A 27,503-nucleotide genomic window follows, 5' to 3' on the forward strand; every position below is an offset into this window, starting at 1 on the left:
CACATTGCAGGAAGAAGTGTCCATGCCCTTCATGGGTCAAGCAGAGTTACTGTAGAAACGGGAGCAGTGGCACAGACAGGTCTTCTCTCTCCCTATCTCTCCACTGGGCTTTTTAAAACTTGGAAATCACTCAGGTTTAATGTTTCGTTTTTTTCTAAACATACTGTCTTAATATGAACAATGCATCAATGCCTAAAGAAAGAACTGCTTTTCGCCACTGCGAGCCCCTGGGATTGGCACAGCGCCCTGTGTCCATTCCTGCTCTGCAGTGAAATCTCCTCTCTCCCTTTGCTCTCCCTTCGTGTGGCTGAGTCTCTGCCCTCGATTCGAAGATAAACAGTTTTCTTCTACAGTTGGTGTTTGTGGCAGAAATCCCAAAATGCTGGCTGGGGGAAACCAGTGGGCAGAGAATTGGAAATGAGTGATGAAAAATAGCCACTCCTATAAAGAAAAATTCCATATAGCAATGGGAATGTGTAACAGACAGACAAAATATGTAAATCTGTGTTTATCTCAGACAGGGAACAAATCTATAGCATTAGCAATTATGATTTAGCTCAGAAGTTTTTTCCCTACCCAGTAATACTTATAAATATCAATATATATTAGAGCTTATGTGACAATGTTTTTCTTCTATCTCTTTTAAGGGTTATTTGTTTAACACACTTTTATTATCCTGCGTGATGCGATTTGGGAAGAGAGTATTAATTCTCTTATCAGCTCAGTTTCCTTCCCAGTTGTTCAGAAAATTGAGCTACACCAGCACTTTATGAAGTAAGAGCCATCACATGGAGCACTCATTCTGATCAGACTGAGCCATTTCTGCACTGCAGCTACCCAGGCAAAAGGGACGGTCAGCTTAGCACTTCTGTGGCAGATGTACTGGAATGACACGGCAAACAACAGACTTAGGTACCTTCACACTGCAACCCCAGCGAAGTATTCTCCTGTCATCTAAATTTTTGAGCCACGGTCTGCCTTAACTCTTCATTGCATGTTGCTTGTTTAGTCTGATTTCAGTGAATATTATTCCTTGAATGATGATTTTGAAAGGTAGCTGATGTTTACTGTAGGTAATATAAGTAATGTATATGGTTTCATTCACTTATCCACTGAACCTACTGTAGTATTCATTCATTCACTCACTCAAGAGATAGTTACTGACTCCATAATGTTTCAGGGCCTGGCAGATTGAAGTAAGCCTGTTGCTGAGTATTTCTAGTTCTTAAACATATTGCCTATATTTTCATGTCAGAACAGTGGTTTTTCAACCTTTTTCATCTCATGACACACATAAACTAATTACTGAAATTCTGTGTGACACAAAAAAAATATATATATTTTGCCAATCTGACAAAACAAAAAACAAAAAAAAACAACACACAAAAAATAGGTGTAATTACACCAGATGGCTATTGTTGTGTTGGCTATTTTCTTTTTTCTTTTTTGACAATCTGATGGAAAAGAGGTCGGTGCCGCTGATTAAATAGTCAGGTATTGAACATTTTAAAAATTCTTGCAGCACACCATACTAGTTGAAAATTGCTGTGTTAGAATACTGTCAAATATAACCTTGTCAATACAAACAGTCTGTGGAGTGTCCTTGGTATACACTGTTAATCTGTGATTATTTTCTAATGAGCTTGATAATAAATTAGATGCTGGTAGCTCAGGTAGGACCACTGGGTGAGGGGATAGTTCTGTCCCATATCATCACTGAGTCACTTATCAGAAAATGTCTACTGAATGCCTACTGTGTATCATTATGTGAGATACTGGATCCTCTCCCTTCGATTTGCTCGATGATCTTAGAAGCTTGTCTGAACCTCTCTCTGTTTTTTGCTATACCATAGTCACTGATCCATGGTTTCCATTACTTGTAGTCAACCTGGAACAAAAATATTAAATGTAAAATTCCAGAAATAAACAATTTATAAGTTTTAAATTACATGCCATTCTGAATAGCATGATGAAGGCTTATATCATCCTCCATCCTGCCTGAGACATGAATTATACCTTTGTCCAACCTGTTAGTCACTTAGTAGCCATTTTGGTTACCAGATTGATGGTCTCAGTATCACAGTGCTGGTGTCCAAGTCATCCTGCTAGGAGCCTAATGCTGCATCACAAGGCTCATGTCACTTACCTCCCTTCATCTTATCACATGGTGTCATCTTGTGTCATTACAAGAAGAGGACAAGTGCAGTATAGTGAGAAATTTTGAGAAAGAGGCTATATTCACATAACTTTCATGGCAATATATTGTTATAATTGTTCTATGTTATTATTAGTTATCATTGTTCATCTCTTGTGCCTAATTTATAAATTAAATTTTATCATAAGTATGTACGTATAGGAGAACACATAGTATCCCTGGGTTTGGTAGTATCTGTAGTTTTGGGTGTCCACTGGGGATTTTGGAACCTATCCTCAGTGGATAGGGGGGATGACTATAACTGTTTTACCCAGAGCCTTCCGAGCCTTCATTTGATCACAGCCTCTCTTCACTTGCACTGATTATACTTCACCTGCTCTGTCCTGGGTCTGCTTCCCTTCCCATCCAGCGTGGGATCCAGAACTAGGCATTTCAGTAGAACACGGTCTACCATCACTTTCCCTTACTCCTTCTGTCTCCACTGCTTTGGCCATGGCAGCTCCCAGCTCCGTCCACCACAGAGTCCCTTGCTCTTCCTGATAAGCTTGGTGAGTACTGATTCTGGTTCTCTCAAAACCACGCTGCATTGGTGAGTACTGATGCTGGTTCTCTCAAAACCACACTGCATCCACAGCTCTACCTTCTGGGCTCAGCTAAGCAAGTCCTCGTAGATTCCTCAGTTCTCTCATTCACTACACTGACCTTTTCAGAGTTTGCCCACTACACTTAGCCTCTGCTGTTTCTTCCTTTGATCTCAGCAGATGGTTCAGTTCCTCTTTTAGTATAAAGATGGTAGTCATGTGACTGGTTAACCTTCCCTTTTCTAAACTCAGAACCTTCAGCACTTTTTCTCTTTGATGACCTCCTAAGTCTGCAAGAGGGAAGGAATCTTCTGCTTATAGAGTAGCTGCCATATCCCAGACAATGGTATTGATTGCGTATACCTATACACCACATCCCTCCATGGCTCATGACCCCATTGTTCATTTGTTCATTTGGTCAGTCAGTCAGTTGGCTAATAGGTCAGCAAGCATTTGCTGAATGCAGCTAAGTATCCAATACTTTTAAGTTTTAGTGAAGCAGCTGATAGGATACTCTTGCTTAGTGGGAGAAGAAGTTTAATCATTATCAAATGGAAATGTGCCTGGCCTTTGGCTAACAGAAACGGAGTACCTAGGATGAAATTTCTAAAGGTAACATTTAAACTAGTTTCAAAGCATTTATAGGAATTTACTGATCAAAGTAGTAGAAAAAAGTGCAACCAAGAGGGAGAAAACAGCAAACATAGAAATATGAAAGAAGGAAGTATATTTGGGACACGACAACCATGGGTGCTGGGCTAGTGAAGGCCACCGCAGTAGGGAAGTCTGGGAAATGGCCCAAGGAGTCTGTTACTACAAGCAAAGGAATTAAGATTATCCTTTGAAAACAGGAGAGCTTTGGAGGTTGGCAAGCAAAGGAATGAATTGATCACAATGACTTGTTTTAAATGGTGTTTATGAGGGTTGTTGCAGACCCCTTAAGTTCTGCAGCATAAAGATGAGGAGGCTGCATGGTCATGGGGTGCTGAGAAAAAAGGGGTAATATAACAGATACAGACGAGTCAGGTTTTGGTGGTCAACTCAGTATCAAAGAAGATGACAGTGACTTTTTCCTGATCAGAGAAAGTAGCAGGTTTGAGGAAAAGAGTGTTCAGTTTTGAATATCTTGAGTTTTAGGGAATCAGAAGGACCTTAACTGCTGTGATAAACAATAAGGAATTTGGGGGGATCTACTCTAGTCCTGGAATAGTTTGGGTTGAAGCATATATAGAGGGAATAGGGAAATCTTAAGAAATACCAACACTGGGCCCTGCCAGTTGGCTCAGCAGTAGAGCGTCAGCCTGGCGTGCAGGGGACCCGGGTTCGATTCCCGGCCAGGGCACACAGGAGAAGCGCCCATCTGCTTCTCCACCCCTCCCCCTCTCCTTCCTCTCTGTCTCTCTCTTCCCCTCCCGTAGCCGAGGCTCCATTGGAGCAAGGATGGCCCGGGCGCTGGGGATGGCTCCTTGGCCTCTGCCCCAGGCGCTAGAGTGGTTCTGGTTGCAGCAGAGCGACCCCCCAGAGGGGCAGAGCATCGCCCCCTGGTGGGCAGAGCTTCGCCCCAGGTGGGCGTGCCGGGTGGATCCCGGTCAGGCGCATGCGGGAGTCTGTCTGACTGTCACTTTCCATTTCCAGCTTCAGAAAAATACAAAAAAAAAAAAAAGAAATACCAACACTGAATGACAAGTAGACATAGTAAAATCTTTCAGAAAAGACAAAAAGCCCTGGCTGGATTGCTCAGTTGGTTAGAGCATTGTGCTGATATGGAAAAGTTGCCGGCTTGATCCCTGGTCAGAGCATATATAGAAACAGATTGATGTTTCTCTCTCTCTCTCTCTCTCAGATCACAGAGTCAGGCTGGGAACCAGGGCACAGGGTATCTGGGAAACTAAGGGAAGTGTCCGGTGTGACAGAGAACCACTGGTCTGCTGGGGTTCACAGCGGTTCTGTGTGTCCCGGCACCACCCTTCACCGGCTCCCCTGGCCCTGCCTGCTGTAAATGCTCCCCCAGGGCTCTTCCCCAGCCTTCCTGCCCCTGATCTAACTGGACACTGGATGATAGTTGTCTAAAGAGTTTAGGAACTACTGTCCTCTCAGAGGAAAAGGAGGAAAGGACAGAAGGAAAAGATATTTGATGTTGGGTAAGGGAATTCCCTTTTGCCTTTCCCATCATCTTTCATACTCAAGTTCTTTAAGCCCATTGACGTTGCCAACCACCCCTTCCTTCTTAAAACTCCCTTTAATTTCTATGTCACTCTCTAGGGCTGGCTCTACCCCTGACTCTAGTGTAGTAGACAGAGACTAGATGACTTTGATGTTCAAGTGTTTGCCCACCAGCTATGTTTGTTTGTTTTAATACTTCCTGATCTTCGGTGTTCCTCTTCTTTTAAAAAAAATGAGAGTTAATATGAACCCCACAGGGTAGTTGTGTGGACTGGAACTTAGTACTTGGTAAATGTCACTGTTGCCTTAAGTCTAGGAATTGACTGAGGTCTGCTCCTAGGGCCTCCCCTGTCCTTTCAGTCTTACTCACTCCCTTTGAATTGTTTCACTCCCCGCTGGCTCTTGCTCTCACTACTGCTTCGCACCTGAGAAACACTCTTTCCTTCACTGACAGTTTTCACAAAAGCCTCATTATTCTCCTCACCACCCCTGGGCTGGATATCCGAGAAACCTCACTGACTCTGCCTAGGCTTGTAGTGCTCCCAACTCATTGGTTCCAGCTGCACGATACCCTGCCCAAACATTCATTCATTCATTCTTTCATCTATATGACAGCGAATTATTTATCAAACTGCCCGGTACCCTGTTAGATATAAGATGAAGTCTGAAATCTGGCTTGCTGTTAAGCATTCAGAAAATTAGAATACAGTGTAATGATTACTCTGCAAGACTTTATGTTACTGATTTTAGAGAGATTGATTTGTTGTTCCACTTATTTGTGCATTTAATGATTGTTATATGTGCGCTGACTGGGGATTGAACCCTCATCCTTGTGTATTGGGATGACACTCTAACCGATTGAGCTGCCCAGCCAGAGCCAAGATTTTATTGTAAAACTTGAACAGATGCTGTGTTAGAATGCCAGTCCCAGAACTGGTGGTGGGGTTGGTCTGGAAAAGCTTCATGGCTTGAAGTGTGTTGAGGTTCAGTAGGATTTGGCTCCTTAAAAGACTCCTGGCAGAGGCACAGAGGTGGAGGGAATGTGTGTGGTGGTACAGAGGTATGAGAATTGTCTTTGAGTGTGGCCATAGTGTGGATAGGGAAAGGAACGAGAGAACACTGGTACAGCCAGAGTGTAGGGCTGTGTGTCTCGCACTGCGCTATGCAACGGAAAATGGTGAGACCCACGTGAGGAAGTTAACTTCTTGATTAGCCACACGTAAAACAGTGAAAAGAATCTGGTGTGAATTATATTTGATATAATCCAATTTATCCAGAATATCATCATTTCCACATGTAATCAATATTACAATTTATGAAAGACACACTTCCGTTCTTTTTTTTCATACTAATTCTGAAACATCATCTGAAAAATATTTGGATATTAAAATTTCATCCAAAATACTTGGTCTTTTTTTAAGTTTTATAAAAGTTACAGATAAAAATGTAGGTTAGTAGATTCACATACACAAGTTGTTTAATATATACTTAAAAGGTTTTCAATAACCATTCTGAATGTCAATTTAAATTTAACCTAATTTACATTAAAATTACTCATGTATTTAAAAACTCAAGTTCTACAGTCACGCTAGCCACCTTTTAAGTGCTAGATAGCCTTGTTTGGCCAGTAGCTTTTTTTTTTTTTTTTAATTTTTCTGAAGCTGGAAATGGGGAGAGACAGTCAGACAGACTCTCGCATGCTCCCTACCGGGATCCACCCGGCATGCCCACCAGGGGCAAAGCTCTGCCCACCAGGGGGCGATGCTCTGCCCCTCCGGGGCGTCGCTCTGTTGCGACCAGAGCCACTCTAGCGCCTGGGGCAGAGACCAAGGAGCTATCCCCAGCGCCCGGGCCATTTTTGCTCCAATGGAGCCTCGGCTGCGGGAGGGGAAGAGAGAGACAGAGAGGAAGAAGAGGGGGAGGGGTGGAGAAGCAAATGGGCACTTCTCCTATGTGCCCTGGCCGGGAATTGAACCCGGGTCCCCCGCACGCCAGGCCGACGCTCTACCGCTGAGCCAACCGGCCAGGGCTGGCTAGTAGCTTTTGAATTAGACAGAGTAGGCCTTGAAGCTTGAGTCTTCCCACTTGAAGCCATAGAGAGCCATTGCCTCACAGGAGGAGGCCAGACCAGGACAGGCGTTCATTCACATTTGGGCATTAGGTCATGGTGCCCAGGTGCCCTGGAGCAAGGATATGGAGAGCAGATGTTCCCAAGAGGAAGAGCAGGTGAGTATTACTGGTAATATAGGAAAGCAAAGCAAAAGAAGATGATCAGATCATTCCTTTTTATTATTAATTTCAATTTATTGTGTTAACATGGATTCAATTGTCCCACTCAATATAACACCCTCATCTCCCCATATTACACCCCCTTTGTCCCTCTCCCACTAACTCCCTCCCCCCCTTTCCTCTGGGATTTGTGGTCGTATTATCTGTATCTGTGTGTTGTGTATATATAATTTCACTAATTCCTTCACCTTCTCTGATCCCATCCTCTCATCCCCCTTCCCTCTGACAGCTGTTCCTCTGTTCCCTGTGACCTCGCCTCTGCCTCTATTCTGTTCCTCAGTTCACTTTGTTCATTAGATTCCACATATAAGTGAGGCCATATGATATTTTCTCTGCGTGGCCTGCCTTATTTCACTTATTATAATAATCTTCAGATCCATTCATGTCATTGCAAATGTTAAGATTTCCTTCTTTTTCACAGCTGCATAGTATTCCATTGTGTATATGTACCACAGCTTTTTAATCCACACATCCAATGATAGATACTTGGGCTGTTTCCAGATCTTGGCTATTGTAAACAATGCTGCAATAAACATGGGGGGTGCCTGTCTTCTTTTGAATTAGTATTTTGAAATTCGTAGCATATATTCCTAAAGGTGGGATAGCTGGGTCAAAAGGCAGTTCCATTTTTAATTTTTGAGGAAACTTCATACTGTTTTCCACAGTGGCTGCACCAGTCTGCATTCCCACCAGCAGTGCAGGAGGGTTCCCTTTTCTCCACACCCTGTCCAGCACTTACTATGTGTTGTTTTGTTAATGAGTGCCATTCTGACAGGTGTGAGGTGGTATCTTATTATGGTTTTAATTTACATTTCTCTAATGATTAGTGATGTTGAAAAGTTTTTCATATGCCTATTGGTCATCTGTATGTCCTTCTTGGACAAGTGTCTATTCAGTTCCTTTGCCCATTTTTTAATTGAATTGTTTACCTTCTTGGTGTTGAGTTTTAGAAGTCCTTTATAAATTTTGGTTATAAATTTTGGTTATTAACCCCTTATCAGTGGCATTGGCGAATATGTTCTCCCATTTTGTGGTTTGTCTTTTTATTTTATTCGTACTGTCTTTTGCTGTAAAGAGTTTTTTAGTTTCATATAGTCCTATTTCTTTATTTTGTCCTTTATTTCGCTTGCCTGTGGAGATCTATCGGCAAAAATACTGCTACGAGAGATGTCAGAGAGTTTACTGCCTATTCTTTCTTTCAGGATGTTTATGGTTTCGTGACTTACATTTAAGTTTTTTATCCATTTTGAGTTTATTTTTGTGAATGGTGTAAGTTGTTGGTTTAGTTTCATTTGTTTTGCAGGTAGATGTCCAGTTTTCCCAACACCATTTGTTAAAGAGACTGTCTGTACTCCATTGTATATTCTTGCTTCAGTCAGATAATTCTTGATTGAGGATGTGGCCCCTTCCCCCAAAACCTCTGGCTTGGGGTTTAGGTGGAGGGAGAAGTAGGTGATCTGAGTTTACAATGAAGCTGAGGTTCTTTTAGAATGCTGAAGGAGAACTGTCCAGAAGGGTGTAGGGCAGTACATTTCTGGAAAGCGTTTTTGGTTGACTCCTGCAATGACTCAGGAGTCCCTGAGTACAGGTAGGGGTGAAGTGTGGATGCCTGAGGGCCAAAGCCATCTGGGCAGAGTAGGGTCAGCTAACTGCAAAAGCCAGCTGCAGCAGGGAGCTCACCATGCGTGCTCTTCTGCTGCTCGGGTTGCGTAGGACTGCAGTGGACCCCTCTGAAGAGGTGGGACAAGAGACTCTGGTGGCCTACAGAGTCAGAAATATTCACTATCTGTCCCTTATCAGAAAAACTTTGGAGCTCTGAGGGCGGAACTCTAGGTGAGCTGAAACTTTTAAGAATGAGCAGAAGTTAAGTTTATTCAGAAGAGAGAGAAGGAGCCATCAGCTGTGTAGACAGAACCATCTTGAGGCAAAGGGAAGAGAGACAATAAGAATGACAGGGTCATGTGTTCTCAAGAGGTCAGGTAAGGTAAGGATTGAAAAGTGTCCATTGAGTTTAGCAACTCCAGACACATTAGCAATTGTGGTAGGAATACTTTCAGCAGAGAGGTGGGGCAGGACCCAGCTGGCAGTAGGTAGAAGCCCTGGTGGGAGGGAGAGAGGTGGTGGAGGGGTGAGGACAGAGCAAGTGGTCAAGGAAGACTGCTTTCACTGGGTGCCTACCTGACCACAGGTGAGGGAGCCCTGAGCCAGCAGGCACGCAGGGGACGGGGAAGTGGGAGGGAGGCCAACCATCTCTCTCTCTCTCTCTTTTTAGAGCGAAATGACTTTTCATTTGTTTGTATATTTTAAATTTTTTTTAGAGAGAGAAATGGATTGAGAGACAGAGACAGAAACACCAGTTTGTTCTTGTATTTGCCTTGACCAGGGATTGCATAGGTAACCTCTGTGCATCGGGACGATACTCTAACTCTAACCAATGGAGCTACCCAGCCAGGGCTATCCCTCTCTGCAGCACCCCCCTTCCTCCCTTCCTCCCTTCCATCCTTCTTTCTTCCTTAAGATTTTATTTATTCATTTTTTAAGAGAGAGAGAGAGAGACGTGGGAGAGGAGCAGGAAGCACCAACTCCCATATGTGCCCTGACTGGGCAAGCCCAGGGTTTCGAACTGGCGACCTCAGAGTTCCAGGTTGACACTTTATCGACTGTGCCACCACGGGTCAGGAGCCTCTGTCAGTACCAGACTGAAGTGTCCTCATTTGTCCCCCAATCTCCTTGCTTTAGCTTGTCCTGGACACTTCCATCAGACTTCTTTTCCTATTAAATTCCTCTTATCCTCGACCTTCTCTGCTCCCTGCTCAATAAACGGCCCGTCTCTAGTCTTCATTTTCAGGTTTGGCTACTCCCATTTCCAGGCTTTGTCCTCCTTCTTGCCTGTCTACTTGCTCTGCCTGTCCCAGCCCTCTGGATGCCCAACTACTTGAAATACATACAGCACTGCATTTCCATGTCAGGGCCCCAGCCAAGTCCTCCCTGACCCAGGAGAGGTGCTCAGGTCAGTAATATTTGCAAAGTAGAAATGCAAGCAAAAATCATAGATCATTAAAATTTTAAGGCACATTATAAATTTATTATTCAACAAGAATAGTACTTGTTGCTTTGATCTCATAATAAAAACATTACAGATTTGCATAGGACAGTTTTCTCAACCGTGACACTTGGCATGGGGAACTAGGTGACTTTTGTTTGGGACCTATATTGTTGGGTTGTTAGTAGCATCCCCGTCCTCCCACAACCACCCCTTTGCCGTAGTTGTGACAACCAAAAATGTCTCCAAATATCGCCATATATACCCAGGGTCATCCTTTTTTCTCCTGCTTTGCATTCTTAATAGTTAGATCCAAGGGAAATTATCCTAAATAAATATCTTATGCCAGGCAGTAATAAATGGCACCTACCACTGTGACTGCCAACCAAACTGTAGGAGACTCTGGCCTGTTCTACCCAACAGTACTCAGTTTATAGAAATCAGAGTAGATGCTCATGTGTGCTGTCGCTGAGCCACTCAGCTGGCACATGTCAAGGTTGAGGTCTTCACGTAACTCACCTGCCCCAGTGTCTCTGCCTATTCCATATCAACTAGTCTATTTTGTATTTTGTGGTCAGGGACATTCTGATACAAGTGAGATCAGAATTCTCCCATCACAAGTATGCACCTGCTATAAAGAAGCCTGCTTTTTGGAAAAGAACCAAAAAATTGTATACACATAGACAGCTATTATGTCATATTTACATTTTTTAATTAAAGAGCATGAACTCATGGGAAATGAGTGCAGAGAAGATGTGGTAGAGATTAGAGGGCTGCTTTAAAGAACACCAAACACACCCACGTGTAATGTTAGGAGAGCTTCACATTCATTGTAGTAGACTGGAGCCTCTTTGCTCCTGGGGTAGGTATCCTCAGTGGCAGGGATTTGACCACCAACCTGATTCCTGTTCAGTCCAGTTTCCCCCCATATAGACACATGCAGTGGTGGGATTCAACTGGTTCACACTGGTTCGGCAGAACCAATACCTAATTTTTTGTTGAGTTTGGCGAACCAGTTGTTAAAATGGTGCCTAGCCGCCCAATGTGGAAATCACAAATTTACATTCCTTACTCTTTTTTAATGTTCATCTGTGCAACAGTGTATTCTAAGTGTCCGTAGTAATGTTCATTCCATTCATGGGTGAAAAAATTGCAAGTGAGGACACCATTCAAGAAGCAATATGGAAATATCTTAAACAGTTGTATTGTTTTTTGTCAGGTATTATTAATATTATTTCATTAATATTTTAAAACTCTTATAATCTAGTTTTGTGTACCTCTTTTATTGTTTTTATTTAAGTATTAAGTGCATGAAATAGTAAACTACCTTTTGGTATATATTGCTTATGGTTAAAACAGTTATTAGGGCAGAGAACTGGTTGTTAAATTATTTGAATCCCCCCACTCGACACATGGGAAGGGCACCAATAATTTGCCACTGTTGCACAATATGAGGTACAGCTTGCTAATCCTGTCTGAAATTATTAGCATGTACTTTCTTGACTTCAACAAACTGCATATATAAAGGAGAAATGCTACTGAAAAGTCAATGAAAGATTTTCCTCAGGTATTGAGCCTTTCAAATGATCATCAAAAGCTGCTTGGAACAGGGCTGGTGTTTAGTATTACCCTCTGCCCTGTCTCATTCCTTTCAACTATAAGTTGGTAAACACAGCTTATTCTTAACAATAACTGGAAAGTTAATGTCATTCTCTAAGCTGTCGTTAGAAGAAATACTGACTTTATTGATGTTATAGTATTCCTTCAATAGTCAGGAGAAAGCCGGAAAAAAATTTAAACTGAGAACACAGTTCTTCTTTTATGATGGGAAGAAGAGAATTCTGCCCTTGGGAATTTTTTAGTAGCTTCCCAAAGGTCTGAGTTTTATGGGCTACTAATAATTGTTGTGATTTATTGAGCACCTACTACATACAAGGCACTTTGCATATATTAGCTGTGTGTGCTCTCAGAGCACTGTGAATTTTTCATAGTAGCACTTATCACAGTTGTAATCTCCACTTATTTATATGACTGATTCATTAATGTACGTCTTCTCCATTAGACAGACACCTCCATGTGGATGGATCTGTATCACTTTTTGTTCCCCATTTTTGCCCCAAACTTTATACATAGCCTGGAACATATTAGGTACAAAATAAATGTTGTTTAAAAGGATGAGTAAACCCAGATGCAGAGAAGTATAATTTCAGAGATGAGAAAATGGAAAGAATGGTTGGGTAGCTTGTTGAAAATGTGTAAATTAGCAGAGTGGGGAATCCGGTTCAAGTATGTCTGGTATAATGGCTGTTCCCTTTTCTCTGTACCTCTCTTCTCAGACTCTAACATACCTGTGATCACCTAGAGAATCTTGTTAAAATGGAGATTCTCGTTTAGTAAGTCTGAGGTGGGCCTGGGAATTTACATTTCTGAGTGTCCAGAAGCCACCAATGCGTCTCTCCATCCAGCGTACTACATATAGTCAAGGTCGGCACCGCAGACCAGTGCAAGAGTGGTGACTTCCTTGTCAGTCGGGTAGATGTGGTTCCAGCTGGAAAGCCCGTGCAGCGAGATGGAGGAGCCCTTGCTCCGGGACTGATCTCCTCGGGACAGTGCCTCCAGGATTTGCTCTTGAATAAATACTCTGGCCCCTTCATCAGCTGGCTATCCAGTGGCTGTGATCTTAGTCGAGCTTTAACCTGTATTAATGATGCTATAATGGGCTCAGTTGCCTCCATTATTTCTCATACTAGTTACAGGTGTTATTTCTGCTCTCAAGATGTCTAGTATCCCCCACCCTTCACATTTACCATGGAAATGCCAAGGAGTAGCAAAAACCTTTCAGAAGTTTCTTTGGGTGTTTAGTTGATGAAGGAGTCCTGTGGACAATAGAGTTTCCAGATACCAGATGGTCCCACCATCAACTCTGAAGCTATTTGATAGCACCGTACTCAGTGTGTGAAGGGAGGCTGCCCAAACTGATACCGCTGTTGGCGCCCACTCTACCTATTTGGGGCACCGTAAGCTCTAGCCCTCTTGTTGGCATGCCAGTGGTAGTCTGTTCCCAAATACCCTTTCTGGCTCAGCACTTACTCCTAGCTCTTAAGAAAGAAGTAAAAAACTTGGCATATTGGCCCTGGCCAGTTGGCTCAGTGGTAGAGTGTCGGCCTGGCGTGCGGGAGTCCCGGGTTCGATTGCCGGCCAGGGTACACAGGAGAAGCACCCATCTGCTTCTCCACCCCTCCCCCTCTCTTTCTCTCTCTTCCCCTCCTGCAGCCAAGGCTCCATTGGAGCAAAGTTGGCCCAGACGCTGAGGATGGCTCTGTGGCCTCTGCCTCAGGCGCTAGAATGGCTCTGGTTGCAACAGAGCAACGGCCCAGATGGGTAGAGCATCACCCCCTGGTGGACATGCCGGGTGGATCCCGGTCGGGCGCATGCAGGAGTCTGTCTGATTGCCTCCCATTTCCAACTTCAGAAAACAAAAAACAAAAACAAAAAAAAACTTGGCATATTTTCTAGTCAATGTTGGTAAGGGGAGGGTCCAAGATCGAGGTATTTGTCTCACCATTTGACAGTGTACAGGGAAGCGTGTTTCTGTGAGAAGGGCCCCTCAGTTAGAGCTGTGATTACTTATCCCTGAGCAGTCGGATGCCCATTCCACTCTCCTTTGTCACCAGCCTAGCTAGTTATCAGTGTCTGAGCTGAACCCTGCTGACTATGAGATGGTGTCTGGGTTCTTGACTTTAGGCCTACTGATTCTCATTCTTCTTAGCCATTCCTATCAGATATGTTCATCCTCTTCGTGCCTAATTGAGCCTACTCTTCCTCTGTGACATGATGTCTCTATCTTGTGTGCATGTGAGATTGGAAGATGTGTATATGTTGTGTTTTAATTGTATAGTAGTAAAAATTGAAGGGGCACTTTTAAAAAGATTTATTTTTCCTCTGTATTTTGAAAAACTATTTTAGAGTGCTCAGGTGTACTAACTTGTGATGAGGGTAGATTAATGAGATAAGGACTCACAAGTTAAGGGAGTCATCATACAGTATTATTGAAATCATACGGAAAGTAGACTGGCAGATACCTGTAGTTTGTCCCGAAATCACTTACTGAAGAGCATGCTTTAGGTCCCTCACATGGGCAACAAGGTACAGGGACTGGAGACCATGAATGAGGAATATACCACTGATGGAATTTTCTTAAAGCACAGGATGTATTTTGATATCTTTTGTCTTTTTACATTAGGTTTTCTCCCTTCAATATTTATATTTTATTTTGTTTAGTATTGTTATATTGATTTTAATCTCTGTAAACTATATCCCTATGTCTTTGGATTGATGAGTTTCCCAAAGAAGTGATTAATGTGTACAGACGTGGGAAGCCACACAAACAAGTGGCAGCTTATATTTCATTTTATATATATTTCATATTTTGTAATACCTTAGCATCATGGTCATTGTCCCCATTAAAAAAAATATCGTATTTTGTGAAATGAGACAATCTTTGAGGCATATCCCATTATGTAGATACCATGTCTTTAAATTATAGTAATTTCTTAAGATTTTAAGGCAAAATGAGCTCTTAGAAGTGTGATTAATAGCAGGGAATGAGGCTAATGCTGGGTCATCAGTTGCACTCCATTATAAAAAAGGTTGGACCAATAAAAGCATCTATCTTTTTGACCAATAAAACATTTGAATGATATGCTTATAGTTTTTATCATACAGTAGTTACTTGGTACTGAATAAACTCTGAACTTGCATTGCTGAAAGGATGGTGCACGGTCAGGCAGACCTGGCAAGGAGGCATATGTTGAATCTACCAGTCTGATTTCTTTTTTTTTTTTTAAAGATTTTATTTATTCATTTTAGAGAGGAGAGAGAGATAAAGGGAAAGGGGGGAGGAGCAGGAAGCACCAACTCCCATATGTGCCTTGACCAGGCAACCTCAGTGCTCCAGGTCAGTGCCCCATCCACTGTGCCACCAGTCTGATTTCTGAGTCATCTTCTGTAATGGTGACAACTGTGATTCAGGAACCCCGCTCAGTTTGGGATAGGAGTGGAGAGTCTAGACAGCTGGTTATTTGTTTCTCTAACAGTGGAAGTGTACACAGTAGGCTTTTTATAAGAGCTTTGTGTTGCCGTGTTAGGAATATCGTGTCTTGGAGTCGAGGATAGACACATCACATGGGTCTCTGGAGGGTCCCCAGCTCAGCTGCCAGTGCACAAGCTAGTACCACTCACTGGTGTGTTGGAAGAGGATTTTTAGGTGGTTCATAAATCATTCACCAATTTTCATTATTGTGATTTGATGTTGAAGCAATTCCATTTTCAGTCTGTTTTAATCCTTCTGATAAAGCAAGGAAGAAAGTCTCCATTTGGTACTAGTGTGTCTTTAATCTCTCTCTTCCAGTTGTGAGCTCATTATTTAACAAAGAAAGAACATGGCTGTGCTCAGGGCCTTTGTGGGCAGCAGGTTCTAGTTAGAATTTAATAACATTGGTTAGGTGTATTACGTTTATTATAAAGTTTTTCTCTTCCATAAAGGGATACATACTCGCTTTCCGTGTGACAAAATGATACAAAGTTTCCTCTGAAATAAACTTATGTTTGTCAATATGAATAAATTTTTAAAATAGTGTTGGAGGAGGTATAGATGGAGACAACAAAAACAATGAAGATAGAAAGAAGAGTGAGGATTCCTGAGGCTAAGAGACTGGCGCAGGTGCCCCTCAGACGGCACGGCACTCTGAGTCTCAGAATGTGGGAGACTGTGCCCAGAGAAGATCTGTGAAGAGAGTAAAGCAGTCCTTTTGAATATCAATTGGGTCTCTTCAGAGGATATTCCATGTTTAAAACTGTTTATCAAACAGGATATAAAAACTTAATAAATGGACTCTGTCTTTCTCTCCCATTTATTTTATTTTACGTATTTCTAGGGAACAAAATAAGTAAACTGGGCACATGAGGTAAAACTAAACATGTGTTAGAGGGCAAGTTTACCACCACAGCTGCAGTACAGACATGTTTATTTTTGCTTGTTTTTTTTAATCCTACTTATGATAAGGCATCAGTACAATTATCTCGGCATATAAAGGAGTCTCCTCTGTGTAGTGATTATGTTCCTAGGTCTGGTTGGGCTTTATAAACTACAGAACTCAATTATTGGCCTTCATTAAGGGAGATGGTTACAGCTCTTTGCATTACTATTTAGAATTGTAAACTCTGTTTACAATCTTTTACTAGTAGTCTAGTATCTGGGCTTTAGGAGAATAAAAATGATGGTCAGACTCCTACTGAATACAGGGTGGGGCAAAAGTAGATTTACAGTTGTGAATACCTGAAACACAGAGTTAATTTTTGTATTATCCCTCTATCATCTATCTATCTATCTATCTATCTATCTATCTATCTATCTATAACAGAGACAGAGAGAGGGACATAGAGGGACAGACAGACAGGAAGGGAGAGAGATGAGAAGCATCGGTTCTTTGTTGCAGCACCTTGGTTGTTCTAACCGCCCTGTAGACATTTCTTCTCCAGACACTGTTGCGGCTTTAGAGCTGTGTTGGTTTGGGGAAAGGAGACTGTCAGCAGGGAGTGACTTAGGAAACAAACCACAGCACAAGAAAACAAAACAAAAGGAAAAACACTCTCTTTGCTTTGTGACTTCAGGATTAGAGCAAAAGGTTAGATCATTGGAGTGGGAGGAGGGATGAGAGTCCCCCGAGAAGGTTAAGTTTATAGTGGAGCTGGTTGGTGAGACCAAGAGTAAGCGGGGTGACCGCTAAAATTTTTGTTGTATTTTTAGACAGAGATGAAAATTCCGGTGATCTGATTATTACTAATGTAATTACCAGAATCTTCCAAAGTGTACCTTTATTTGTTTTAATTTCATTTTCCAATTTTGCTTTAGATATAGCAGACAGTGTTTCTCTGTGCTTTGTACTGACACAGTGGAGTTTTTAAAAATTAATTAACTGATTGTAAGGGTAAAACATAGATTACCAAATATAAATTACCAAACTTTTTCAAGTATGCTTTGCTTATTAAATTTTAAGTAATAGAGGAATATTATTCACAGGTATCAAAATTAAGTAGTTTAATAATGTTAAAGTGTCTGTACAATAGATTCAAACTAATACTTTAACTGCAAATTATATACCTGAATCTAGTATTTCTGATAAGGCATGATGACTTTCTTATACAGTAAGTTGTTTAACATGTTAGTACACAGGAAGCAAAATTTTGAAAATAAAACATTTTTTCGTAACACTTTTTATTAGTGGACACATTGCACTTACTCACTCTTAGCTTCCAAAACTTAAGATCTCTTTGGTAAGCTGACAAAATGAACTCCTGAGTGGTTACATGTAACATCACCTAGTTCATTTTTTATATAATCTGTTATGAGGGCAAAGTTATAACATGATAGTTTTATTTTTGCAGGATGGTTGAGAATGCTACAAATCTATTTGTTTGTGGACCTAGTGCGCTTAGCAGTACCTTGGGGAGGGCGGAAAATCAGCTTTTTCCTTCTAGATATAACATTCAAGGTTTGAATTGGGTGTGACCCCTATATTTCATTGATATAAGATGGGCCTAGAAAGTGACTGCACAGTTACTCAAGCATGAAAACATGAGAGTCTTTTCAAGCTGTTAACCGAATCTCACCTTTAGCAGTTTAAAGCATGTGAACGTTTTAATTTTATCTCTAACCCAGCTGTAGACCAAGCTCCTTTGGGGGCGACTTCTTGTTTCTTATGTGGGGGCCATGCTTTTTTATTTGTAAGTCATGCCACCAGGAAAGAGTTAACTGGATTTCACTTCATTTGCTCTGGCTTATATGATGATGAGTAATGTGAGGTTGGTAACAGCAAATTGTTGTTTATAAGCAAACATGGCATTGTGCAAACAAGCAGGCCTGGTTTCCAACTGGCCCGATTTCATGGTGGTCAGCAGCTGATCTGTGTAACACACAACCTTTCTGCCTCTAAATGTCAGAAGAATGACTGTTTGTTTATCCGGCTTTCTTTGCAGCTGTTTACCCTGTAATGCATTTACCTCGACCTTGATCCCCAAAGACTGGCCCCTTTCTCCTCCCAGGTCTGTTTACATTAGTCCTGCCCCTGGTGTCACCTATGAAATCTGTTGATTATTCCACCTGGTTAATGTTAAATTACTCTTGTAAGATGATGTGTTTGTTCATAAACATAAATGCTGGGCCCCTTGTTTACTGTACCCATGGCAGCAGTCCTTATTAAACAAACACTGCTTTGTTTGCGGGTGTGAGCAGCAGTTTATCCTGCAAGGTCTGTTTTAAAAAAACACACACAGAAAAAAAAATTATGCTAGAATTTTGATAAAGGAAGAAAAAGGGGAACTTGTCCCTGGAATGTGGTTGAAACAGACTTAGGTTTGCTTTTCTTATCTTCTGCTTGGATGAAGGGGCTGAGAGATTAGCAAGTTGTTTGGTTTTTCTAAGAGATTTCCTTAGTGTAATGATATCTATGTAGTTGTTTGCTTTTTGCAGAAGGGAGAGAGCTCTCCTGAAAGGCCACTAGCTCGGTAATAGAACATCAGACACTAGAAAACTCTTTGTGGAGCAAGCAAGGACTCAGGAGGTCTAGGAGAAAAAGTCTAGTGCTATGAACAAGGCAATCGCCTTTGACAGGTACAGTCCTTGGGTTTTGTATTGTGAATGCATTGTGTGTTGTGTGGGCTGCATGTGACCCTGCGTGATGGGTGTACTTTGTTAAATTTGGAAAAGAAAGATTAATTTTTAGTTAGATGAGTTCTGAATAAATCCTGTGTCATATAAATAGAGGTATCTTAACTGGGAGGAAATCCAATAATTACTACACATTATATGTTTTTAAAGCTACTGTTCTTATTCTTACCTGTCTCTTTTACTTGTCTCATTTTATAATGAGTTTTTACATGTTATTTTTAGTGAAGTAAAACAGAAATAATATATGTCTCTTCGTTTAGCTCTCTCTATGTGTGACTGTTGTCCCATGGACACTGGTGCTACATTAGAAGAGGCAGGGCACTAGCCTGTCCTTTGTCATGTTTAGCAAACAGCAGAGAAAACTCAGCTCACATCATCTTTGTCTTTGTTTTTTACAATTCTTGTTTGTTGCTGTTTCTGAATTTGCATTGTGCTTCAGGACTAGGAAGGGTTATGCTGTCAATTTCAAGGATACAGCAGAGACTGGTGTGAGGCTTGAGGTGGAGGGTCATGACCTTCAACAAATTGTGGACATTGTATCAGGAAAAGCCTGCTAATCTATCTGTATGAGCAACTTTGGCGGGGAGGGGGATGGGGGTATATATTGTGTGTGTGTTGAACTTTTTGAAGGATAAAATTAAATAATTGTTTCTTTCACACAATGGAGAAATGCAAGCAGTGGACTTCTGACGGCCTGTATTCACTAAGCTGCTGTGATGCCGTGAGCTTAGTGCTCACTTTGGCCACCAGAGGGTTAGAGGCTGGCTGCCAAGTGGGGAGACATGAAGTACATCATCATGCCAGTCATTAATGGATGATGGGAACCTGGCCCCATGTATATAAATTATATAAAATATGGAAATGAGAGAATCTATATTCTGAACTGGTTGTTGGTCACTTTACTTCAGCTGGGTATTTGTGAGAGTTCATCAACTGTTTGAATGTTCAAATGATTTAAGTTCAGCAGGCTTTGTTAGTTCTCAAACTTAAAATTCATTTTGTTCTGTAAAAATGCATTTTAATTAAGCACCAAGAATACTCGGTCCTATCCCACCCCACGCTCCAAAGCTCCCTCGTGGCAAAGCAAACAGTCTAGGGCTGAATTGGCAAAGCGTCTTTTTGGTGTCTGTGTACTTAATCGAGCGTCTCTGGATTAATACAGCAGGGACTGGGCCTTATTGTCCTTTGTACTTCTGTTTCCTAGAGCGGCTTCTCTCTGACTTTCATAGTTTGCCCACAGTTGCTGTGACTGCAGCACTTAAACTCTTGTCTACTAAGAGAGAAGGAAAACAAGGCCAACAGTAGCCAGATTCTAAAAATATAAATTAGACATCTGTAACTTTTACGAGGGTGGGATGCTTGTTGTCTGCACTCACTGATGTCTTATAAAGATGACTGTGTCCAGGAAAGTTTGGTTAAGACAGGTTGTGCGAGGGTGACGCCTCCCGCTCCCGTGCGCAGTGCTGCTGCCTGGCTGTTGGAATTCAGAACTGCCTTCCCCTTGAAAAGGCCATCTCCTGTCTCCACATCAAAAATCTGGTGGGAGGGAAGCCATGTCTTTGTTTAGGGACATTATTTGATTACCACCCTGTTCCTCTAACTCTGTTCTGAGTCATGAGTTATAGGGAAAATTAAACATGCTATTCTCTACCATATTCAGTTTATTTGAATTGTTCTTATGGATATTGAATACAGTCTTTGTTCAGAATGGATTTTGGTGGAGTTTTTACATTGGTTTATTATCTTTAAGTTTTCAACAACTGGGACAATCCTACTTCTGTTAAGACTTAAAATGATTTAATGGCTTGAGATATTTTTTGCGTTTTACAACTCCAAAATGGCCAGTCACTCCAAAGAAGTATAGAAAATATAGTACTTTAAAAGTATTGTAGAAACATAAAATGTAGTAGCTGGCTAGAGTATAAACCCTTAATCTTATTTGATTGAGAGGTTAGATTTGGATTTTTCTTTCATCTAGTTAAAAATTCAGCAACTATATATTAAATCCCTATTATGTGCAAGGTGAACCTGAAAATAAAGTTTGAGATAAAGAAATTTTTTTAAAAGTTATTATTAAACAATAGAAATGGAGAGGTGGAAAAGGAATCATTCTAATATGAATGTTTCTCTAATTAATTGATAAATGTAAAGTACTAATTTAATTGGTAAGTACAAAGTAGTTCCTATTTTTTCCCCTGTTCTTTGAACTCTAAAGGTGAGAGAACAACCATGTGCATTATTAACAATGAACCTGTTTTCCTCCCAAAATTCTCACCACCTAGGCTTCCCAGCCACACTGAGTCCCTGCAGGGCTTTCCCTGTGGGCTTGCTCAGGTGCACCGAGTCTGTGGCCGGGACGACTCCTTCCTAGACAGAGCCCATGTTTCCTGCTTTTTGGGGCAGGAGAGATGAGTCACGGCTCCTGATGATACATGTGCCAGAGCTTCCTAGGAGGAGCTGCTGCCACTGACATATGTCTCTGCCCCAGGACACCCAGCCCACAACCTCCATGTCGTTCCCAGCTCCGCTAACCTGAGTTCTGGGAAGACCCCGGTCTTCGCCCTGATGTCCTCCTGTGCAGCTAAAAGGGGGGCCACTGGCTGTGTGTGTGTGTGTGTGTGTGTGTGTGTGTGTTGTTGTTTTTTCATGTTTTTGACAATTTCATTGCCTTGACTTTTTCTTTCTAAGTGCTAAATGAAATTTCAGATTTTTAAAGATAGATCTAGACATCTATAGAGCATGATAAAGTTGATAATACATAAATCATTTTTAACAACAGGTAATATGCATAATTTATGGGGTTACGGTGCTATCTTTTTGATATTTATGATGGATAATTCTCAGTTTTTGCCCTCATATTACTGCTTTAAATTATAGCACCAGAAAATTAATGAGGAAGTAGATTTATGGGTTTCATTTGTTTGTCAATTCGGAAATTAATTGGGTGTTAATTTTAGCCGTCCCTCATCAGACCAGGACGTCAGTATGTGTGCAGTACTTTGCATTCATTGTCGCTCACCTCCCATTTACTGTGGGTCACTAGCTTTGCATACATTAAAATAGCCCTCAGGCTCACTCCCTTGATTACTTTCTGAACTGCCATGCATTAGAATATTTACGCCTTTCTGTTATAATTATGAAAATTTTGTTTTGGAAGATGGTACCTTTGTAAAACAGTTGGCAACCTGACTTTTCATCCTAAATTTGGCTCTTGGACGGGCTTTCCATCAGGAGGGACCCCTGCCTGTGGGGGCAGCATATAGGCAAATGGTGGTCCATTCACAATTTGGGGAAGTGATCTCATATGAGAAAATAATCAGCTGTTGTTGCTCTGTTCTCGAGTTTGCCCCTTTTCCACATTTTTAAAGAGTATTCTATGAACCCCTGTAGACAGTGATTCAGCATCTTGGGGCCATGTCATTCAGCATCATGCCCTTTCTTCACCTGCTTCCCTGACCCCAGACTTTGACTTGTAGTCCCCCTCACCAGCCTGCAGCTTGTGCAGGATGAGCAGCTGAAAAGCATGTGCTTCGTGCTAGGAATGGGTGTCCACGGCGGGAACTCCGCACGGAGGCTCCGCTTTCCATCTGCATGCTTTCTGTTGCTGGAGTCCCTTTTGGTTTTGAATGGTTGTGGTACCCAGAGTGGGCTAAGAGTGGAGCTGGTTAGTGGCCCAGGATTCCCTGCTGTTAGCCTGAGATGGGGGTGCAGGTGGGAGATCTCCGTAGCTGCATCTTGCTCCTTAAAAATTCCTTTCAGAATGGCCCTGGCCGGTTGGCTCAGCGGTAGAGCGTCGGCCTGTTGTGCGGGGGACCTGGGTTCGATTCCCGGCCAGGGCACACAGGAGAAGCGCCCATTTGCTTCTCCACCCCCACCCCCTCCTTCCTCTCTGTCTCTCTCTTCCCCTCCCGCAGCTAAGGCTCCATTGGAGCAAAGATGGCCCGGGCGCTGGGGATGGCTCTGTGGCCTCTGCCTCAGGCGCTAGAGTGGCTCTGGTCGCAACATGGCGACGCCCCAGAGGGGCAGAGCATCACCCCCTGGTGGGCAGAGCGTCGCCCCATGGTGGGCGTGCCGGGTGGATCCCGGTAGGGCGCATGCGGGAGTCTGTCTGACTGTCTCTCCCCGTTTCCAGCTTCAGAAAAAAATACAAAAAAAAAAAAATTCCTTTCAGAATGTTGTGTTGCCAGGTATACATTTTGCACATTTAAAGAGAACCAGTTCGTTTACTTGATGAGACCCAGAAGTGAATATACGCTTTATATCTTAATCCAGACAAGATAGTTTTTCTTCTTTCCTCACTGTCATGAATAAGATCATAAGGATTTTGAATCTTCATGATGCAAATGAGTAATGTAAAGAGTACTTTTAGAACCAGAGCTCCCACACTCATTCCTGTCCAGTCTATAAATTCTGCATGCACTGTAACGGATGATGAAGTGAGAGCCACGTGTTCAATATTCCTAAACTACAGAACATCTCTTGGTCTCTATTCTTAGAGCTATCTCTTCCTCCCTCACTCTCTTCCCCTCCCCTACCATCCCCCTGCTTTCCCTCCTTTCTTCCTCCCTCCCCCAAGAGCTTCTGTTATCTCTTCAAAGTTGCGTGCCATTTTCTTCCTTTCCTTGCACAGGGATGAACAATGAGAAAGAGGATTTTTCCTTTTCGATGCAGGGAGGACCCAGTAATCATGCTAATTGTTTTCCTGAAAGTGATTTTGTGGTTACGTTCCTTCTATTCTCTCCACAGAAGTGGAAATATATTTTACAAAAGTATGTTTAGCTTAATTTACACACCCTTTCACGAACAGACTATGTTCTTTAAGGGCATTTATTATTCTCCTTCACGTAAATAATTGATTAGCCAAGTTAATTTACTTCTGCCTGACTTGGTCAACCTTAATTAACTGCCCTGGAATCAAGACTGAACTTTTTGTTAGCTTAAAATCGTTCACAAGCATGATAACAAGGGCTTTATTTTCTCTAATTTTTCGGCAATAACACTGTAACCAAGCAAATAATCATAATAATAAAGTATTGCTTTAATTTGCTATAAATACATTGGTCTGGATGTTACGAATTTTCCAGAACACTTTCAGAGAGCAGCTTTGTTGGAAATGACAGTAAACAAGCATGCTAAACTCTGCTCTTATCCTTTTCTGTAAGTCCCTCCAGCACACACAGCCATCTTTTGAAATCTGAAGTTCTGTAATGTTTCCAAGAAAGATGAGAAGCGGGCCATTTTGGCTTGAGCTTTCTGATGTTTGTGCAATTGTAGCATCAGCCTTTGTGACGTGATCACATGATCCATTCAATTCAAATATAATATAGCATTTGTATTGGATGGATCCTACATGATTTGAGCAAGCCAACCTCACTCAGAGAAGCATACGGAAAGCAGAAGAAGATTTGGCTTTGTCTCTGGAAAAAGGACTTGTAGTGGGTCTGCAGTAGCCTCCAGGTGCCATTCTGCATATTCAGCCCTCTGGATGGTTGTGCGTTTATTCTTGTTCTCAATTTATCATGGAGCAAAGTGATTCATGCTTATAGGGAAGCTCAGAGACAAGCCCCCCTGAGAAGAGAGGGTGCCGTGCTCTAGCTTAAAGAGCATCGGTGCCCCTTGTGTACATTGATTTCCTTTCAGGAGACTCTAAAATGGTAAGGCTCAATAGAAAAGGACAGATACAATTGTTTGCCAAAGAATGCTGTGACACTTTTATCTCTGCATTTTAGTTTTTCTTTGTCCACCTGTCACCCTCATTATTGTCTTTTCTGTAATTAGTTTTCTTTTTGTTTACTAATTGGACTTTGCAAATTGGAAATTCTCTGTCATTTATTCAGTGGACAAGTTCGTGTCTAAAATAGGGGTCATTATGACTGTATCTGTGCCCTATCCCACTGAGAGTTAAACTTTTTTTAAAATATATTTCTTGATTTTAGAGAAAGAGGAAAAGACAGACAGACAGACAGAAACATCAATCTGTTTTTGTATATGTTCTGACTGAGGATCCAACCAGCAACCTTTGTGTATCAAGGTGACACTCTAACCAACAGAACTATTTGGCCAGGGCTGACCCACTGAGCTTTAGTTTCCTTATTTGTAAATTGGGGGTCACATCACCTGCCCTTTCTCTCTCATTGACTTGTTATGAGTTTAAAAAGTATATCAGAGAGCTTTGTAGTTTGTGAAGCATGATGTAGATACAAAGGCTTATGAAATGGCTTGGAACATTATATAGAAAGAAATGTTGCCTACCCAAGTATTGCTAGAAATATTCTTACATATTGACACTGCTAATTTTTCACATGTGCTTTCCAAGAAGCTTTTTTTCTCCTGATTGGTGTGAGAGATTATGGGAAATTTTAAGTCTTCCAGTCTGCATACTACCTTAGCACTTGACTAATTAAGGACATCCTCAGACCAAAATAATCCCTTATGCAGTTTTTGGTCCTAAAGCCTGCACTCTCGCAAACCTGATTTGCATGGCAAGCTGCTTGGCTTGATGCCTGCAGAACTTGTAACAGGGACTTGGTAGTCTTCTGTGAAACGGCATGAAGCAGAGCCTTGTTGTAGAGCAGGGATTGTTTCTTCCTGAACCCGTCACAGTGGTGTCAGACAAGGAGACAGGCAGGACGCTGTTTGCAGGTCTGGGGTCCAGACAGTCATGCTTCACAGGACGGGACGATGGGCTCCATGCGGTGCCTCTCGAGGGCAGGGTGGACTGGACGTGCAGGCAGTCTTTCTGCCTTTGGGGAGCCAGACCCTGATATGGGTGGGCTTCCTCAAAGGTAACAAATATATATTTTAAGTAATATTTTTTGGTTTTTTAAGATATGCTTATTACATATCCTAATAATTCAATGGGTTTCCTTGCTTACTTAAGACAACAGCCCTCTCCTGAAGTGTATCTTTTCCTTCAGTACACAGGCAAGATTCTGGGACAGAAACTGAAACAACAGGGAGAGAAATCCCTAGATTTCACAAATTGATTCTCTTTTTTGGTGATGAACAAGGTACTGGTATCGACTGGCTCTTACATCTTAGAGAAAGTTGTGATTGTTTTACATTAGATTCTTTACTCTGCAACAGCAAGGCTTTGAATACAATTTTTGAAGGCCTGTAATTAATGGAAAGTCAGATCTAAAGAGAAAAGAGTGAATCAGCTGTTGCTTCTGAGTTTGTTCCCCACCTGTTAACAAAAAATGCCATTCTTAATCCCCTTCAGGATTGGATTAACTTCAAAAAATATGTCTTCTGGGTTTATGAAGTTTATACTCAAGTTGGATCATACCAAGCACTGAAAGGAAATGAAGAAACATGAGAATTTTTCTGCTTTTAATTCTTCCATTTGGTTTTTGTGCAAGTTTATAATAAAGAGTTAGAGCAGTTGTGAGCGAGAAGGCGCCCTCCTCTAAAATGCCACACGGTTTACCTTTCCCTGTTGCCCATGCTTCACGTGTGGGCAGATATTTCTGGCAGTGGCTGTACCTATTTCTTTTCATTTTTGACCTTTTATCTGTGATTGTTAGTTCATATTAAAGTTTTAGTTACTGAGGCATTTCTTAGCTCTAGTTACAGTCATCAACCTCAGTGACTGTTGGTAAGTCCTACTCTGACCCCGGAGTGTGACCCTGCATTTCATCCTTTTGCCCCCCCCCCCCCCACACCTCAGCTTTAAGGAAACAGGAGGTTAAGAACTGACCTGAGACAGAGCTTGCTCCAGTCCTGACTCCACAGCTCCCGCTGTGATTTATGCAAGCAAATCTGAACAACTAACTCTCCCAGAGCCAGATCTTCTTATCTGCAAGCTGGGCATACAAATCGTCACCAGGGCTAAATAGGAGACTATCCATAGATCACCTGGTAGGGCCTGGCACAACACTGGTGACCAATAGCTGGGAGCAGCAGACATTCGCAAATATTATGTCTTTTGTTATAATTGGAAACCTTTACGGAGATCTCTGTTGGCTCCTCGGGATAATGGTTTTATACCTGGAGAGTAATGTGAGTATCAAGGGGGATGTGAGATGTACTTATGCAGGTGACACTCCCTAGCTCTTCATTTTGCGCTATATACATTTTATTAGATACTTAGTTCTTTCAAATTAAGAACTTTTCTTCTGTTCATCTAGCCTAGATTTTCTCCAAAAGTAATATAAGAAGGACCAGACCTTCCAGACTGCACACCAAACTGGAGGCTAGTAGTCCAGCATGAGAAGCACAGAACTTGGGGTGGGACTTTTCAGGACAATTTTAGGCATTCGACAAAGATCAAAGTTTGAATATACATAGCTTTTGAAAAGTGGGGACTTTTTTTCTTCTCTTAAGGTGGCCTATCTTATTGGAATGGCCAGCTTGAACAGTTTGAGTATCTGAGTGATTTCCAGGTGTGTGTAGTTAACATGCATTTTGATTTTTGACTGTAAGGGTTTTCAACACAGATGACCTCTGGGAGTCTCCTGGTACTGTGTGTCATCTCCTGGTAGACTTCAGCTAGACAGTATCTCCCTGAGAGTGTAACATCACTTCACAGAATCTGCACACCCC

At 41.9% G+C, this 27,503-nt stretch overlaps 1 protein-coding gene and 1 non-coding gene across 16 annotated transcripts in view; both read left to right on the forward strand.

Moving 5' to 3' along the window:
- FOXP1 (forkhead box P1) overlaps positions 1-27,503 on the forward strand; it is a 671,570-nt gene that overhangs the window by 397,202 nt on the left and 246,865 nt on the right. Inside the window, exon 1 of one of the 15 annotated variants that reach the window (XM_066245812.1) lies at positions 18,773-18,902. The exons of the other annotated variants lie outside the window; for them this stretch is intronic. The gene's annotated coding sequence lies outside the window, so the exon portion shown is untranslated. Of the gene's footprint in view, positions 1-18,772; positions 18,903-27,503 lie in introns of those variants that run through there. 15 annotated transcript variants of the gene reach the window in all.
- Positions 22,723-22,798, forward strand: TRNAN-GUU (transfer RNA asparagine (anticodon GUU)). The gene has a single exon. It is a non-coding gene; the product is annotated as a tRNA-Asn (tRNA).

This window comes from Saccopteryx bilineata, chromosome 10 (assembly GCF_036850765.1).
Source record: "Saccopteryx bilineata isolate mSacBil1 chromosome 10, mSacBil1_pri_phased_curated, whole genome shotgun sequence".
Classification (NCBI taxonomy): domain Eukaryota; kingdom Metazoa; phylum Chordata; class Mammalia; order Chiroptera; family Emballonuridae; genus Saccopteryx; species Saccopteryx bilineata.